Genomic DNA, 15,762 nt, shown 5'->3' on the forward strand with positions numbered 1-15,762 from the left:
AGTGCGAAGGGCAGAAAACATTGACACATACCTGCCAGAGGCCTATCCTGGGTCTGAAGAGTCCACCCCGGTCTCCAGCGACTCATCATCTCAGCACACACTTTGCCTGCACACAGGGAATCCGCCTCTCTCCACGAATGCCTTCTCCTGCTAGGAAACACACGATGGCACTCAGCCAAAGGAGAGCACAGGCAAAGTCAACTGAAGCCCGCATTTTCAAGATTTTGCCCTCTGCTGGGCCACAGCCTCCGGTGGCACACTGCATGTGCGTCACTTCTCCGAAGACGAGGCCGAAATCCGGGCATCCAGGGCCCCAGCAGTCCAGAGGCTGCGCATGGCGGCATACGGATCACCTCTTTGCCACGTACAGGAGGGAGGCCTCGGCCCTAGACTGGCTCCGCTAGAGCTCCACGACCTCAGCTATTTTTCCCGACCTTTGGCCCGTGCCCTTGTGAGTGTGTCACCTCTAGTTACACTTCACCTCCGACCACTCTCGATCTGCCACCTGCGGATACCTGAGCGTGGACATCAACATCTATCACTGTCTGCAGTGTCACAGGTCACTAGGTGTCTAGGCTCAGGCTGACCTTGGCTGTCTTCTGCCCAGGCAAGGAGCTTAATCCTTCAAAGGAAATGAGGACGCGTGGCCACTGGCCGACATCCTTTCTTTCATCTACACAGCGGTCTAGATGAGGGTAAAGAGGCCAGGTGGGCCAGGTGAAGGCTGAGTGCGGGGCCTAAGGCTTCCTTCCCAATCACCATGGAGACAGCCACCGCAAGGCTGGCCGGAACTTCTGACGGGGACGGGTCACAAACTCTGAGCCAATAGGAGAGGTCCAGCCTAACCGGCCGGTTCCGCAGAGCCCTCCATTTTACCCACGGACACGCAACGGCCCCTTCTGTCCTTGGCCACAAAATCGAGGGCACCCAGGGAATAACTTCACAGTAGGCAACCCCTGATGTGGACACGTTCGACATACTGGGACAGCAGGCAGGTACCTCTTTTCCACTTACGCTACGATATCAGTAGGCAAGGCGCCCTTCCTCAGCATCTATGGCCCCTCTTTGTATGTGTTCTTTTAAAGAAATCTCTTTTTTCTACCCCTGAGACACATCACAACTATGAGGGGCCTGAGAGGGAACCTGGAGATGAAACAGGGGAGGCTTCTGGCTGTACCGCTTCCCCGTGGCTAGAGAATAGCAGTTAGTCTCTCTGGAAGCTCTCAGCTTCTGTTGATCGACATGGGCAATACGGTAGGGGCGGACCCTGGCCAGGTGGAGCTTGTGGGCACATGCAACCTCTGGGGGAAGAATAATTCCGCTGCTGCTTTGTATGGTGTAAACCTCCCCACGCCAAGTGGGATGGGCACAGAACATTGACCCACACCTGCCAGGGGCCCTTCCTGGGACTAAAGATCCCAACCTGGTCTCAACCTTGTCACCTCCTCAGCACATACCTTTCCTGCACACATAATCCTGCCTTTCTCCGTCGGTGCCTCATCCTACTAGGAAAAAAACATGCCGCTCAAAAAGGCCGATGCCAGAGAAATGGAGGAGACACTGCCATTTTCCACATTTTTGCTGTCTACATATCCCCGCCTCCGGTGGAAGGCTGCCTATGTGGCCGGGCTGCGAAGGCAAGGCCGAAATCCTGGCATCCTGGGCCCCAGCAATCCAGTGGTTTATGGACGTGGGGACCCGGATGACATGTTTCCCACATACAAGAGGAATCCTTGGGCCCTTCACTGGCTCGTCATTCAGCTCCGCGACGTCCACTACTGGCCCTGGCCTTTGGCCGGTGCCCCATTGCGCGAGTGCTCCGGAGCCATGTTTCTCCACCCATCACTATCATTCTGCCACCAGGGGATATGTGAGTGTGGGAGTCACCATTTGTCTGTCACTGGCAGCAGTGCCACGAGTCACTAGACTTCCAGGTACCAGCTGACCTAGGCTGCCTTCTGCCCCAGGCAAGGTCCGGAATCCTTTATCCCAGATGCTGACACCTGGGCACTGGCCGACATTAATTTTTATCAACACAGAGGTCTGAGTGAGAGTCAGCAGGCCAGCTAGGTGAAGTCAAGGCCAGGTGGGCGGGACTAAGGCTCCTTTGCCATCACCATGGAGACAGTCCCCCCACCGGAAGAGTAGGCGGAGCGTATGATGGGCCCGGTGACAAGACTGAGCCAATGGCAGAGATCTGGCCCGCCAGGCAGATGACACAGGGCCCTCCATTATGACCTATGACACCTAGTGGCCACAGGATTTGAGCACACCCTGGGAAAGCCTACGCAGGCACAGGGGAGCCCCTGGTGCGGACTGGTGCAGGGCATTGGCAGAGCAGGCCAGGTACCTCTTTCCCACTTTCCTGAGGATATCACTACGCAAGGCATCCCCACTCAGCATCTCTTGCCTCTCTCTGTCTCTCTCTGGATGTGTTCATTCTCTGAAATCTCTTCCTTCTCCCCCTGAGTCACTTCACAGCTTGGAGTGCCTGATAGAGTGCCTAGAGACCAAAGAGCAAAGGGGGAAGGCCTCTGGCTCTACTGGTTGCCCATGGGCAGACAAGATCTGGTAGTTTATCTGGAAGGTCTAGAGAGTAGTGACTGATGGGGTAGCTACATCACCGGCGGACCCTGGCCAGGTGAAGCTTGCTGACAAGCGGCAGCCTCTCCGGAGACTACTACTTCCGCTGTTAACATTGTATGCAAATACCTGGCTGAGTGCGAAGGGCAGAAAACATTGACACATACCTGCCAGAGGCCTATCCTGGGTCTGAAGAGTCCACCCCGGTCTCCAGCGACTCATCATCTCAGCACACACTTTGCCTGCACACAGGGAATCCGCCTCTCTCCACGAATGCCTTCTCCTGCTAGGAAACACACGATGGCACTCAGCCAAAGGAGAGCACAGGCAAAGTCAACTGAAGCCCGCATTTTCAAGATTTTGCCCTCTGCTGGGCCACAGCCTCCGGTGGCACACTGCATGTGCGTCACTTCTCCGAAGACGAGGCCGAAATCCGGGCATCCAGGGCCCCAGCAGTCCAGAGGCTGCGCATGGCGGCATACGGATCACCTCTTTGCCACGTACAGGAGGGAGGCCTCGGCCCTAGACTGGCTCTGCTAGAGCTCCACGACCTCAGCTATTTTTCCCAACCTTTGGCCCGTGCCCTTGTGAGTGTGTCACCTCTAGTTACACTTCACCTCCGACCACTCTCGATCCGCCACCTGCGGATACCTGAGCGTGGACATCAACATCTATCACTGTCTGCAGTGTCACAGGTCACTAGGTGTCTAGGCTCAGGCTGACCTTGGCTGTCTTCTGCCCAGGCAAGGAGCTTAATCCTTCAAAGGAAATGAGGACGCGTGGCCACTGGCCGACATCCTTTCTTTCATCTACACAGCGGTCTAGATGAGGGTAAAGAGGCCAGGTGGGCCAGGTGAAGGCTGAGTGCGGGGCCTAAGGCTTCCTTCCCAATCACCATGGAGACAGCCACCGCAAGGCTGGCCGGAACTTCTGACGGGGACGGGTCACAAACTCTGAGCCAATAGGAGAGGTCCAGCCTAACCGGCCGGTTCCGCAGAGCCCTCCATTTTACCCACGGACACGCAACGGCCCCTTCTGTCCTTGGCCACAAAATCGAGGGCACCCAGGGAATAACTTCACAGTAGGCAACCCCTGATGTGGACACGTTCGACATACTGGGACAGCAGGCAGGTACCTCTTTTCCACTTACGCTACGATATCAGTAGGCAAGGCGCCCTTCCTCAGCATCTATGGCCCCTCTTTGTATGTGTTCTTTTAAAGAAATCTCTTTTTTCTACCCCTGAGACACATCACAACTATGAGGGGCCTGAGAGGGAACCTGGAGATGAAACAGGGGAGGCTTCTGGCTGTACCGCTTCCCCGTGGCTAGAGAATAGCAGTTAGTCTCTCTGGAAGCTCTCAGCTTCTGTTGATCGACATGGGCAATACGGTAGGGGCGGACCCTGGCCAGGTGGAGCTTGTGGGCACATGCAACCTCTGGGGGAAGAATAATTCCGCTGCTGCTTTGTATGGTGTAAACCTCCCCACGCCAAGTGGGATGGGCACAGAACATTGACCCACACCTGCCAGGGGCCCTTCCTGGGACTAAAGATCCCAACCTGGTCTCAACCTTGTCACCTTCTCAGCACATACCTTTCCTGCACACATAATCCTGCCTTTCTCCGTCGGTGCCTCATCCTACTAGGAAAAAAGCATGCCGCTCAAAAAGGCCGATGCCAGAGAAATCGAGGAGACACTGCCATTTTCCACATTTTTGCTGTCTACATACCCCCGCCTCCGGTGGAAGGCTGCCTATGTGGCCGGGCTGCGAAGGCAAGGCCGAAATCCTGGCATCCTGGGCCCCAGCAATCCAGTGGTTTATGGACGTGGGGACCCGGATGACATGTTTCCCACATACAAGAGGAATCCTTGGGCCCTTCACTGGCTCGCCATTCAGCTCCGCGACGTCCACTACTGGCCCTGGCCTTTGGCCGGTGCCCCATTGCGCGAGTGCTCCGGAGCCATGTTTCTCCACCCATCACTATCATTCTGCCACCAGGGGATATGTGAGTGTGGGAGTCACCATTTGTCTGTCACTGGCAGCAGTGCCACGAGTCACTAGACTTCCAGGTACCAGCTGACCTAGGCTGCCTTCTGCCCCAGGCAAGGTCCGGAATCCTTTATCCCAGATGCTGACACCTGGGCACTGGCCGACATTAATTTTTATCAACACACAGGTCTGAGTGAGGGTCAGCAGGCCAGCCAGGTGAAGTCAAGGCCAGGTGGGCGGGACTAAGGCTCCTTTGCCATCACCATGGAGACAGTCCCCCCACCGGAAGAGTAGGCGGAGCGTATGATGGGCCCGGTGACAAGACTGAGCCAATGGCAGAGATCTGGCCCGCCAGGCAGATGACACAGGGCCCTCCATTATGACCTATGACACCTAGTGGCCACAGGATTTGAGCACACCCTGGGAAAGCCTACGCAGGCACAGGGGAGCCCCTGGTGCGGACTGGTTCAGGGCATTGGCAGAGCAGGCCAGGTACCTCTTTCCCACTTTCCTGAGGATATCACTACGCAAGGCATCCCCACTCAGCATCTCTTGCCTCTCTCTGTCTCTCTCTGGATGTGTTCATTCTCTGAAATCTCTTCCTTCTCCCCCTGAGTCACTTCACAGCTTGGAGTGCCTGATAGAGTGCCTAGAGACCAAAGAGCAAAGGGGGAAGGCCTCTGGCTCTACTGGTTGCCCATGGGCAGACAAGATCTGGTAGTTTATCTGGAAGGTCTAGAGAGTAGTGACTGATGGGGTAGCTACATCACCGGCGGACCCTGGCCAGGTGAAGCTTGCTGACATGCGGCAGCCTCTCCGGAGACTACTACTTCCGCTGTTAACATTGTATGCAAATACCTGGCTGAGTGCGAAGGGCAGAAAACATTGACACATACCTGCCAGAGGCCTATCCTGGGTCTGAAGAGTCCACCCCGGTCTCCAGCGACTCATCATCTCAGCACACACTTTGCCTGCACACAGGGAATCCGCCTCTCTCCACGAATGCCTTCTCCTGCTAGGAAACACAGGATGGCACTCAGCCAAAGGAGAGCACAGGCAAAGTCAACTGAAGCCCGCATTTTCAAGATTTTGCCCTCTGCTGGGCCACAGCCTCCGGTGGCACACTGCATGTGCGTCACTTCTCCGAAGACGAGGCCGAAATCCGGGCATCCAGGGCCCCAGCAGTCCAGAGGCTGCGCATGGCGGCATACGGATCACCTCTTTGCCACGTACAGGAGGGAGGCCTCGGCCCTAGACTGGCTCCGCTAGAGCTCCACGACCTCAGCTATTTTTCCCGACCTTTGGCCCGTGCCCTTGTGAGTGTGTCACCTCTAGTTACACTTCACCTCCGACCACTCTCGATCCGCCACCTGCGGATACCTGAGCGTGGACATCAACATCTATCACTGTCTGCAGTGTCACAGGTCACTAGGTGTCTAGGCTCAGGCTGACCTTGGCTGTCTTCTGCCCAGGCAAGGAGCTTAATCCTTCAAAGGAAATGAGGACGCGTGGCCACTGGCCGACATCCTTTCTTTCATCTACACAGTGGTCTAGATGAGGGTAAAGAGGCCAGGTGGGCCAGGTGAAGGCTGAGTGCGGGGCCTAAGGCTTCCTTCCCAATCACCATGGAGACAGCCACCGCAAGGCTGGCCGGAACTTCTGACGGGGACGGGTCACAAACTCTGAGCCAATAGGAGAGGTCCAGCCTAACCGGCCGGTTCCGCAGAGCCCTCCATTTTACCCACGGACACGCAACGGCCCCTTCTGTCCTTGGCCACAAAATCGAGGGCACCCAGGGAATAACTTCACAGTAGGCAACCCCTGATGTGGACACGTTCGACATACTGGGACAGCAGGCAGGTACCTCTTTTCCACTTACGCTACGATATCAGTAGGCAAGGCGCCCTTCCTCAGCATCTATGGCCCCTCTTTGTATGTGTTCTTTTAAAGAAATCTCTTTTTTCTACCCCTGAGACACATCACAACTACGAGGGGCCTGAGAGGGAACCTGGAGATGAAACAGGGGAGGCTTCTGGCTGTACCGCTTCCCCGTGGCTAGAGAATAGCAGTTAGTCTCTCTGGAAGCTCTCAGCTTCTGTTGATCGACATGGGCAATACGGTAGGGGCGGACCCTGGCCAGGTGGAGCTTGTGGGCACATGCAACCTCTGGGGGAAGAATAATTCCGCTGCTGCTTTGTATGGTGTAAACCTCCCCACGCCAAGTGGGATGGGCACAGAACATTGACCCACACCTGCCAGGGGCCCTTCCTGGGACTAAAGATCCCAACCTGGTCTCAACCTTGTCACCTCCTCAGCACATACCTTTCCTGCACACATAATCCTGCCTTTCTCCGTCGGTGCCTCATCCTACTAGGAAAAAAGCATGCCGCTCAAAAAGGCCGATGCCAGAGAAATGGAGGAGACACTGCCATTTTCCACATTTTTGCTGTCTACATATCCCCGCCTCCGGTGGAAGGCTGCCTATGTGGCCGGGCTGCGAAGGCAAGGCCGAAATCCTGGCATCCTGGGCCCCAGCAATCCAGTGGTTTATGGACGTGGGGACCCGGATGACATGTTTCCCACATACAAGAGGAATCCTTGGGCCCTTCACTGGCTCGTCATTCAGCTCCGCGACGTCCACTACTGGCCCTGGCCTTTGGCCGGTGCCCCATTGCGCGAGTGCTCCGGAGCCATGTTTCTCCACCCATCACTATCATTCTGCCACCAGGGGATATGTGAGTGTGGGAGTCACCATTTGTCTGTCACTGGCAGCAGTGCCACGAGTCACTAGACTTCCAGGTACCAGCTGACCTAGGCTGCCTTCTGCCCCAGGCAAGGTCCGGAATCCTTTATCCCAGATGCTGACACCTGGGCACTGGCCGACATTAATTTTTATCAACACAGAGGTCTGAGTGAGAGTCAGCAGGCCAGCTAGGTGAAGTCAAGGCCAGGTGGGCGGGACTAAGGCTCCTTTGCCATCACCATGGAGACAGTCCCCCCACCGGAAGAGTAGGCGGAGCTTATGATGGGCCCGGTGACAAGACTGAGCCAATGGCAGAGATCTGGCCCGCCAGGCAGATGACACAGGGCCCTCCATTATGACCTATGACACCTAGTGGCCACAGGATTTGAGCACACCCTGGGAAAGCCTACGCAGGCACAGGGGAGCCCCTGGTGCGGACTGGTGCAGGGCATTGGCAGAGCAGGCCAGGTACCTCTTTCCCACTTTCCTGAGGATATCACTACGCAAGGCATCCCCACTCAGCATCTCTTGCCTCTCTCTGTCTCTCTCTGGATGTGTTCATTCTCTGAAATCTCTTCCTTCTCCCCCTGAGTCACTTCACAGCTTGGAGTGCCTGATAGAGTGCCTAGAGACCAAAGAGCAAAGGGGGAAGGCCTCTGGCTCTACTGGTTGCCCATGGGCACACAAGATCTGGTAGTTTATCTGGAAGGTCTAGAGAGTAGTGACTGATGGGGTAGCTACATCACCGGCGGACCCTGGCCAGGTGAAGCTTGCTGACATGGGGCAGCCTCTCTGGAGACTACTACTTCCGCTGGTAACATTGTATGCAAATACCTGGCTGAGTGCGAAGGGCAGAAAACATTGACACATACCTGCCAGAGGCCTATCCTGGGTCTGAAGAGTCCACCCCGGTCTCCAGCGACTCATCATCTCAGCACACACTTTGCCTGCACACAGGGAATCCGCCTCTCTCCACGAATGCCTTCTCCTGCTAGGAAACACAGGATGGCACTCAGCCAAAGGAGAGCACAGGCAAAGTCAACTGAAGCCCGCATTTTCAAGATTTTGCCCTCTGCTGGGCCACAGCCTCCGGTGGCACACTGCATGTGCGTCACTTCTCCGAAGACGAGGCCGAAATCCGGGCATCCAGGGCCCCAGCAGTCCAGAGGCTGCGCATGGCGGCATACGGATCACCTCTTTGCCACGTACAGGAGGGAGGCCTCGGCCCTAGACTGGCTCCGCTAGAGCTCCACGACCTCAGCTATTTTTCCCGACCTTTGGCCCGTGCCCTTGTGAGTGTGTCACCTCTAGTTACACTTCACCTCCGACCACTCTCGATCCGCCACCTGCGGATACCTGAGCGTGGACATCAACATCTATCACTGTCTGCAGTGTCACAGGTCACTAGGTGTCTAGGCTCAGGCTGACCTTGGCTGTCTTCTGCCCAGGCAAGGAGCTTAATCCTTCAAAGGAAATGAGGACGCGTGGCCACTAGCCGACATCCTTTCTTTCATCTACACAGCGGTCTAGATGAGGGTAAAGAGGCCAGGTGGGCCAGGTGAAGGCTGAGTGCGGGGCCTAAGGCTTCCTTCCCAATCACCATGGAGACAGCCACCGCAAGGCTGGCCGGAACTTCTGACGGGGACGGGTCACAAACTCTGAGCCAATAGGAGAGGTCCAGCCTAACCGGCCGGTTCCGCAGAGCCCTCCATTTTACCCACGGACACGCAACGGCCCCTTCTGTCCTTGGCCACAAAATCGAGGGCACCCAGGGAATAACTTCACAGTAGGCAACCCCTGATGTGGACACGTTCGACATACTGGGACAGCAGGCAGGTACCTCTTTTCCACTTACGCTACGATATCAGTAGGCAAGGCGCCCTTCCTCAGCATCTATGGCCCCTCTTTGTATGTGTTCTTTTAAAGAAATCTCTTTTTTCTACCCCTGAGACACATCACAACTACGAGGGGCCTGAGAGGGAACCTGGAGATGAAACAGGGGAGGCTTCTGGCTGTACCGCTTCCCCGTGGCTAGAGAATAGCAGTTAGTCTCTCTGGAAGCTCTCAGCTTCTGTTGATCGACATGGGCAATACGGTAGGGGCGGACCCTGGCCAGGTGGAGCTTGTGGGCACATGCAACCTCTGGGGGAAGAATAATTCCACTGCTGCTTTGTATGGTGTAAACCTCCCCACGCCAAGTGGGATGGGCACAGAACATTGACCCACACCTGCCAGGGGCCCTTCCTGGGACTAAAGATCCCAACCTGGTCTCAACCTTGTCACCTTCTCAGCACATACCTTTCCTGCACACATAATCCTGCCTTTCTCCGTCGGTGCCTCATCCTACTAGGAAAAAAGCATGCCGCTCAAAAAGGCCGATGCCAGAGAAATCGAGGAGACACTGCCATTTTCCACATTTTTGCTGTCTACATACCCCCGCCTCCGGTGGAAGGCTGCCTATGTGGCCGGGCTGCGAAGGCAAGGCCGAAATCCTGGCATCCTGGGCCCCAGCAATCCAGTGGTTTATGGACGTGGGGACCCGGATGACATGTTTCCCACATACAAGAGGAATCCTTGGGCCCTTCACTGGCTCGCCATTCAGCTCCGCGACGTCCACTACTGGCTCTGGCCTTTGGCCGGTGCCCCATTGCGCGAGTGCTCCGGAGCCATGTTTCTCCACCCATCACTATCATTCTGCCACCAGGGGATATGTGAGTGTGGGAGTCACCATTTGTCTGTCACTGGCAGCAGTGCCACGAGTCACTAGACTTCCAGGTACCAGCTGACCTAGGCTGCCTTCTGCCCCAGGCAAGGTCCGGAATCCTTTATCCCAGATGCTGACACCTGGGCACTGGCCGAAATTAATTTTTATCAACACAGAGGTCTGAGTGAGGGTCAGCAGGCCAGCTAGGTGAAGTCAGGGCAGGTGGGCGGGACTAAGGCTCCTTTGCCATCACCATGGAGACAGTCCCACCACCGGAAGAGTAGGCGGAGCGTATGATGGGCCCGGTGACAAGACTGAGCCAATGGCAGAGATCTGGCCCGCCAGGCAGATGACACAGGGCCCTCCATTATGACCTATGACACCTAGTGGCCACAGGATTTGAGCACACCCTGGGAAAGCCTACGCAGGCACAGGGGAGCCCCTGGTGCGGACTGGTTCAGGGCATTGGCAGAGCAGGCCAGGTACCTCTTTCCCACTTTCCTGAGGATATCACTACGCAAGGCATCCCCACTCAGCATCTCTTGCCTCTCTCTGTCTCTCTCTGGATGTGTTCATTCTCTGAAATCTCTTCCTTCTCCCCCTGAGTCACTTCACAGGTTGGAGTGCCTGATAGAGTGCCTAGAGACCAAAGAGCAAAGGGGGAAGGCCTCTGGCTCTACTGGTTGCCCATGGGCACACAAGATCTGGTAGTTTATCTGGAAGGTCTAGAGAGTAGTGACTGATGGGGTAGCTACATCACCGGCGGACCCTGGCCAGGTGAAGCTTGCTGACATGCGGCAGCCTCTCTGGAGACTACTACTTCCGCTGGTAACATTGTATGCAAATACCTGGCTGAGTGCGAAGGGCAGAAAACATTGACACATACCTGCCAGAGGCCTATCCTGGGTCTGAAGAGTCCACCCCGGTCTCCAGCGACTCATCATCTCAGCACACACTTTGCCTGCACACAGGGAATCCGCCTCTCTCCACGAATGCCTTCTCCTGCTAGGAAACACAGGATGGCACTCAGCCAAAGGAGAGCACAGGCAAAGTCAACTGAAGCCCGCATTTTCAAGATTTTGCCCTCTGCTGGGCCACAGCCTCCGGTGGCACACTGCATGTGCGTCACTTCTCCGAAGACGAGGCCGAAATCCGGGCATCCAGGGCCCCAGCAGTCCAGAGGCTGCGCATGGCGGCATACGGATCACCTCTTTGCCACGTACAGGAGGGAGGCCTCGGCCCTAGACTGGCTCCGCTAGAGCTCCACGACCTCAGCTATTTTTCCCGACCTTTGGCCCGTGCCCTTGTGAGTGTGTCACCTCTAGTTACACTTCACCTCCGACCACTCTCGATCCGCCACCTGCGGATACCTGAGCGTGGACATCAACATCTATCACTGTCTGCAGTGTCACAGGTCACTAGGTGTCTAGGCTCAGGCTGACCTTGGCTGTCTTCTGCCCAGGCAAGGAGCTTAATCCTTCAAAGGAAATGAGGACGCGTGGCCACTGGCCGACATCCTTTCTTTCATCTACACAGCGGTCTAGATGAGGGTAAAGAGGCCAGGTGGGCCAGGTGAAGGCTGAGTGCGGGGCCTAAGGCTTCCTTCCCAATCACCATGGAGACAGCCACCGCAAGGCTGGCCGGAACTTCTGACGGGGACGGGTCACAAACTCTGAGCCAATAGGAGAGGTCCAGCCTAACCGGCCGGTTCCGCAGAGCCCTCCATTTTACCCACGGACACGCAACGGCCCCTTCTGTCCTTGGCCACAAAATCGAGGGCACCCAGGGAATAACTTCACAGTAGGCAACCCCTGATGTGGACACGTTCGACATACTGGGACAGCAGGCAGGTACCTCTTTTCCACTTACGCTACGATATCAGTAGGCAAGGCGCCCTTCCTCAGCATCTATGGCCCCTCTTTGTATGTGTTCTTTTAAAGAAATCTCTTTTTTCTACCCCTGAGACACATCACAACTACGAGGGGCCTGAGAGGGAACCTGGAGATGAAACAGGGGAGGCTTCTGGCTGTACCGCTTCCCCGTGGCTAGAGAATAGCAGTTAGTCTCTCTGGAAGCTCTCAGCTTCTGTTGATCGACATGGGCAATACGGTAGGGGCGGACCCTGGCCAGGTGGAGCTTGTGGGCACATGCAACCTCTGGGGGAAGAATAATTCCGCTGCTGCTTTGTATGGTGTAAACCTCCCCACGCCAAGTGGGATGGGCACAGAACATTGACCCACACCTGCCAGGGGCCCTTCCTGGGACTAAAGATCCCAACCTGGTCTCAACCTTGTCACCTTCTCAGCACATACCTTTCCTGCACACATAATCCTGCCTTTCTCCGTCGGTGCCTCATCCTACTAGGAAAAAAGCATGCCGCTCAAAAAGGCCGATGCCAGAGAAATCGAGGAGACACTGCCATTTTCCACATTTTTGCTGTCTACATATCCCCGCCTCCGGTGGAAGGCTGCCTATGTGGCCGGGCTGCGAAGGCAAGGCCGAAATCCTGGCATCCTGGGCCCCAGCAATCCAGTGGTTTATGGACGTGGGGACCCGGATGACATGTTTCCCACATACAAGAGGAATCCTTGGGCCCTTCACTGGCTCGCCATTCAGCTCCGCGACGTCCACTACTGGCCCTGGCCTTTGGCCGGTGCCCCATTGCGCGAGTGCTCCGGAGCCATGTTTCTCCACCCATCACTATCATTCTGCCACCAGGGGATATGTGAGTGTGGGAGTCACCATTTGTCTGTCACTGGCAGCAGTGCCACGAGTCACTAGACTTCCAGGTACCAGCTGACCTAGGCTGCCTTCTGCCCCAGGCAAGGTCCGGAATCCTTTATCCCAGATGCTGACACCTGGGCACTGGCCGACATTAATTTTTATCAACACAGAGGTCTGAGTGAGGGTCAGCAGGCCAGCTAGGTGAAGTCAAGGCCAGGTGGGCGGGACTAAGGCTCCTTTGCCATCACCATGGAGACAGTCCCACCACCGGAAGAGTAGGCGGAGCGTATGATGGGCCCGGTGACAAGACTGAGCCAATGGCAGAGATCTGGCCCGCCAGGCAGATGACACAGGGCCCTCCATTATGACCTATGACACCTAGTGGCCACAGGATTTGAGCACACCCTGGGAAAGCCTACGCAGGCACAGGGGAGCCCCTGGTGCGGACTGGTTCAGGGCATTGGCAGAGCAGGCCAGGTACCTCTTTCCCACTTTCCTGAGGATATCACTACGCAAGGCATCCCCACTCAGCATCTCTTGCCTCTCTCTGTCTCTCTCTGGATGTGTTCATTCTCTGAAATCTCTTCCTTCTCCCCCTGAGTCACTTCACAGCTTGGAGTGCCTGATAGAGTGCCTAGAGACCAAAGAGCAAAGGGGGAAGGCCTCTGGCTCTACTGGTTGCCCATGGGCACACAAGATCTGGTAGTTTATCTGGAAGGTCTAGAGAGTAGTGACTGATGGGGTAGCTACATCACCGGCGGACCCTGGCCAGGTGAAGCTTGCTGACATGTGGCAGCCTCTCCGGAGACTACTACTTCCGCTGGTAACATTGTATGCAAATACCTGGCTGAGTGCGAAGGGCAGAAAACATTGACACATACCTGCCAGAGGCCTATCCTGGGTCTGAAGAGTCCACCCCGGTCTCCAGCGACTCATCATCTCAGCACACACTTTGCCTGCACACAGGGAATCCGCCTCTCTCCACGAATGCCTTCTCCTGCTAGGAAACACACGATGGCACTCAGCCAAAGGAGAGCACAGGCAAAGTCAACTGAAGCCCGCATTTTCAAGATTTTGCCCTCTGCTGGGCCACAGCCTCCGGTGGCACACTGCATGTGCGTCACTTCTCCGAAGACAAGGCCGAAATCCGGGCATCCAGGGCCCCAGCAGTCCAGAGGCTGCGCATGGCGGCATACGGATCACCTCTTTGCCACGTACAGGAGGGAGGCCTCGGCCCTAGACTGGCTCCGCTAGAGCTCCACGACCTCAGCTATTTTTCCCGACCTTTGGCCCGTGCCCTTGTGAGTGTGTCACCTCTAGTTACACTTCACCTCCGACCACTCTCGATCCGCCACCTGCGGATACCTGAGCGTGGACATCAACATCTATCACTGTCTGCAGTGTCACAGGTCACTAGGTGTCTAGGCTCAGGCTGACCTTGGCTGTCTTCTGCCCAGGCAAGGAGCTTAATCCTTCAAAGGAAATGAGGACGCGTGGCCACTGGCCGACATCCTTTCTTTCATCTACACAGCGGTCTAGATGAGGGTAAAGAGGCCAGGTGGGCCAGGTGAAGGCTGAGTGCGGGGCCTAAGGCTTCCTTCCCAATCACCATGGAGACAGCCACCGCAAGGCTGGCCGGAACTTCTGACGGGGACGGGTCACAAACTCTGAGCCAATAGGAGAGGTCCAGCCTAACCGGCCGGTTCCGCAGAGCCCTCCATTTTACCCACGGACACGCAACGGCCCCTTCTGTCCTTGGCCACAAAATCGAGGGCACCCAGGGAATAACTTCACAGTAGGCAACCCCTGATGTGGACACGTTCGACATACTGGGACAGCAGGCAGGTACCTCTTTTCCACTTACGCTACGATATCAGTAGGCAAGGCGCCCTTCCTCAGCATCTATGGCCCCTCTTTGTATGTGTTCTTTTAAAGAAATCTCTTTTTTCTACCCCTGAGACACATCACAACTACGAGGGGCCTGAGAGGGAACCTGGAGATGAAACAGGGGAGGCTTCTGGCTGTACCGCTTCCCCGTGGCTAGAGAATAGCAGTTAGTCTCTCTGGAAGCTCTCAGCTTCTGTTGATCGACATGGGCAATACGGTAGGGGTGGACCCTGGCCAGGTGGAGCTTGTGGGCACATGCAACCTCTGGGGGAAGAATAATTCCGCTGCTGCTTTGTATGGTGTAAACCTCCCCACGCCAAGTGGGATGGGCACAGAACATTGACCCACACCTGCCAGGGGCCCTTCCTGGGACTAAAGATCCCAACCTGGTCTCAACCTTGTCACCTTCTCAGCACATACCTTTCCTGCACACATAATCCTGCCTTTCTCCGTCGGTGCCTCATCCTACTAGGAAAAAAGCATGCCGCTCAAAAAGGCCGATGCCAGAGAAATCGAGGAGACACTGCCATTTTCCACATTTTTGCTGTCTACATATCCCCGCCTCCGGTGGAAGGCTGCCTATGTGGCCGGGCTGCGAAGGCAAGGCCGAAATCCTGGCATCCTGGGCCCCAGCAATCCAGTGGTTTATGGACGTGGGGACCCGGATGACATGTTTCCCACATACAAGAGGAATCCTTGGGCCCTTCACTGGCTCGCCATTCAGCTCCGCGACGTCCACTACTGGCCCTGGCCTTTGGCCGGTGCCCCATTGCGCGAGTGCTCCGGAGCCATGTTTCTCCACCCATCACTATCATTCTGCCACCAGGGGATATGTGAGTGTGGGAGTCACCATTTGTCTGTCACTGGCAGCAGTGCCACGAGTCACTAGACTTCCAGGTACCAGCTGACCTAGGCTGCCTTCTGCCCCAGGCAAGGTCCGGAATCCTTTATCCCAGATGCTGACACCTGGGCACTGGCCGACATTAATTTTTATCAACACAGAGGTCTGAGTGAGGGTCAGCAGGCCAGCTAGGTGAAGTCAAGGCCAGGTGGGCGGGACTAAGGCTCCTTTGCCATCACCATGGAGACAGTCCCACCACCGGAAGAGTAGGCGGAGCGTATGATGGGCCC

Source organism: Loxodonta africana, unplaced genomic scaffold, assembly GCF_030014295.1.
Source record: "Loxodonta africana isolate mLoxAfr1 unplaced genomic scaffold, mLoxAfr1.hap2 scaffold_166, whole genome shotgun sequence".
In the NCBI taxonomy this organism is placed as follows: Eukaryota; Metazoa; Chordata; class Mammalia; order Proboscidea; family Elephantidae; genus Loxodonta; species Loxodonta africana.